The sequence below is a fragment of the Arachis stenosperma genome, chromosome 7 (assembly GCF_014773155.1).
Source record: "Arachis stenosperma cultivar V10309 chromosome 7, arast.V10309.gnm1.PFL2, whole genome shotgun sequence".
NCBI classification, from domain to species: Eukaryota; Viridiplantae; Streptophyta; class Magnoliopsida; order Fabales; family Fabaceae; genus Arachis; species Arachis stenosperma.
The window spans coordinates 40,920,301-40,923,133 of NC_080383.1; the positions used below are offsets into that span (position 1 = coordinate 40,920,301).

The 2,833-nt window shown below is 40.2% G+C and overlaps 1 non-coding gene across 1 annotated transcript; it reads right to left on the reverse strand.

Moving 5' to 3' along the window:
- Positions 1 to 907: 907 nt before the first annotated feature.
- LOC130942298 (small nucleolar RNA R71) lies at positions 908 to 1,015 on the reverse strand. The gene has a single exon (XR_009070874.1). It is a non-coding gene; the product is annotated as a small nucleolar RNA R71 (small nucleolar RNA).
- Positions 1,016 to 2,833: the final 1,818 nt, after the last annotated feature.

Sequence of the window (2,833 nt, forward strand, 5' to 3'; positions counted from 1 at the left end):
TCATATCTTCTTAATCATATCTTTTTCAAAATAGTTTTCAATCATATCTTTTTTATTTCTAATTTCAAAATCTTTTTCAAAAATCACTTGATTTCTTTTCCATTCTTAGTTTTCGAAAATCAATTAGTATTTTTCAAAATGTTTTTAATCTTTTACTTAATTTTCGAAAATTTCTTCCCCTCTTCTCACATCCTTCTATTTATGGACTAACACTATCCCTCAATGAACAATTCGAACTCCATCTTTTTTGATAAGTTTGAATTCTTCTACCCCTCCTTCTATTTTTCTTTTCCTCTGAAACCTCAAGGAATCTCTATACTGTGACATAGAGGATTCCATATTTTCTTGTTCTTTTCTCTTTCATATGAGCAGGAGCAAAGACAAAAGCATTCTTGTTGAGGCTGACCCTGAACCTGAAAGGACCTTGAAGCGAAAGCTAAGAGAAGCTAAGGCACAACTCTCTGTAGAGGACCTAACAGAAATCTTCAAACAAGAAGAACCCATGGCAGCCGAAAACAACAACAATGCCAACAATGCAAGGAAGGTGCTGGGTGACTTTACTGCACCTACTCCCAACTTCTATGGGAGAAGCATCTCTATCCCGGCCATTGGAGCAAACAACTTTGAGCTTAAGCCTCAATTAGTTTCTCTAATGCAACAGAATTGCAAGTTCCATGGACTTCCATTGGAAGATCCTCATCAGTTTTTAGCTGAATTCTTGCAAATCTGTGACACTGTCAAGACTAATGGGGTTGACCCTGAGGTCTACAGACTTATGCTATTCCCTTTTGCTGTAAGAGACAGAGCTAGGATATGGTTGGACTCACAACCTAAAGAAAGCCTGAACTCTTGGGAAAAGCTAGTCAATGCCTTCTTGGCAAAGTTCTTTCCACCTCAAAAATTGAGTAAGCTTAGAGTGGAAGTCCAAACCTTCAGACAGAAGGAAGGAGAATCCCTCTATGAAGCTTGGGAAAGATACAAACAATTGATCAGAAAATGTCCTTCTGACATGCTTTCTGAATGGAGCATCCTAGGTATCTTCTATGATGGTCTGTCTGAACTGTCCAAGATGTCTTTGGATAGCTCTATTGGAGGATCTCTTCATCTGAAGAAGACGCCTACAGAAGCTCAAGATCTCATTGAAATGGTTGCAAATAACCAATTCATGTACACTTCTGAAAGGAATCCTGTGAACAATGGGACAAATCAGAAGAAAGGAGTTCTTGAGATTGATACTCTGAATACCATATTGGCTCAGAACAAGATATTGACTCAGCAAGTCAATTTGATTTCTCAAAGTCTGTCTGGAATGCAAAATGCACCAGGCAGTACTAAGGATGCTTCATCTGAAGAAGAAGCTTATGATCCTGAGAACCCTTCAATGGAAGAGGTGAATTACATGGGAGAACCCTATGGAAACACCTATAATTCTTCATAGAGAAATCATCCAAATCTCTCATGGAAGGATCAACAGAGACCTCAACAAGGTTTCAACAATAATAATGGTGGAAGAAATAGGTTTAGCAATGGCAAGCCTTTTCCATCATCTTCTCAGCAACAGACAGAGAATTCTAAGCAGAGCCACTCTGACTTAGCAACCATGGTCTCTGATCTAATCAAAACCACTCAAAGTTTCATGACTGAAACAAGGTCATCCATTAGGAATTTGGAGGCACAAGTGGGACAGCTGAGCAAGAAAATTACTGAACTCCCTCCTAGTACTCTTCCAAGCAATACAGAAGAGAATCCAAAAGGAGAATGCAAGGCCATTAACAAGATCCACATGGCCGAACTTGGAGAGGATGAAGAGGCAATGAACGCCACTGAGGAAGACCTCAATGGACGTCCACTGGCCTCCAATGAGTTCCCTAATGAGGAGCCATGGGAATCTGAGGCTCACACTGAGACCATAGAGATTCCATTGGATTTACTTCTGCCATTCATGAGCTCTGATGAGTATTCTTCCTCTGAAGAGGATGAGTATGTCACTGAAAAGCAAGTTGCTAAATACCTTGGAGCAATCATGAAGCTAAATGACAAGTTATTTGGTAATGAAACTTGGGAGAACGAACCTCCTTTGCTCACCAAAGAATTGGATGACTTGTCTAGGCAAAGATTACCTCAAAAGAGACAAGATCCTGGGAAGTTTTTAATACCTTGTACCATAGGCACCATGACCTTTAAGAAGGCTCTGTGTGACTTAGGGTCAAGTGTAAACCTCATGCCTCTCTCTGTAATGGAGAAGCTAGGAATCTTTGAGGTACAAGCTGCAAGAATCTCACTAGAGATGACAGATAACTCAAGAAAACATGCTTATGGACTTGTAGAGGATATTTTGGTGAAAGTTGAAAACCATTACATCCCTGCTGATTTCATAGTTCTAGAGACTGGGAAGTGCATGGATGAATCCATCATCCTTGGCAAACCCTTCCTAGCCACAGCAAAGGCTGTGATTAATGTGGACAGAGGAAAATTGATCATTCAAGTGAATAAAGAATCCTTTGTGTTTAAGGCTCAAGGATATCCCTCTGTCACCATAGAGAGGAAGCATGAAGAGCTTCTCTCAAAATAGAGTCAAACAGAGCCCCCATAGTCAAACTCTAAGTTTGGTGTTGGGAGGCCACAACCAACTTCTAAGTTTGGTGTTGAACCCCCACATTCAAACTCTAAGTTTGGTGTTGGAAGGTTCCAACAATGCTCTGAGTATCTGTAAGGCTCCATGAGAGCCCACTGTCAAGCTACTGACATTAAAGAAGCGCTTGTTGGGAGGCAACCCAATGTTATGTTTAATCTATTTTCCTTTGTTATTTTATGTTTTCTGTAGGTTGATGAT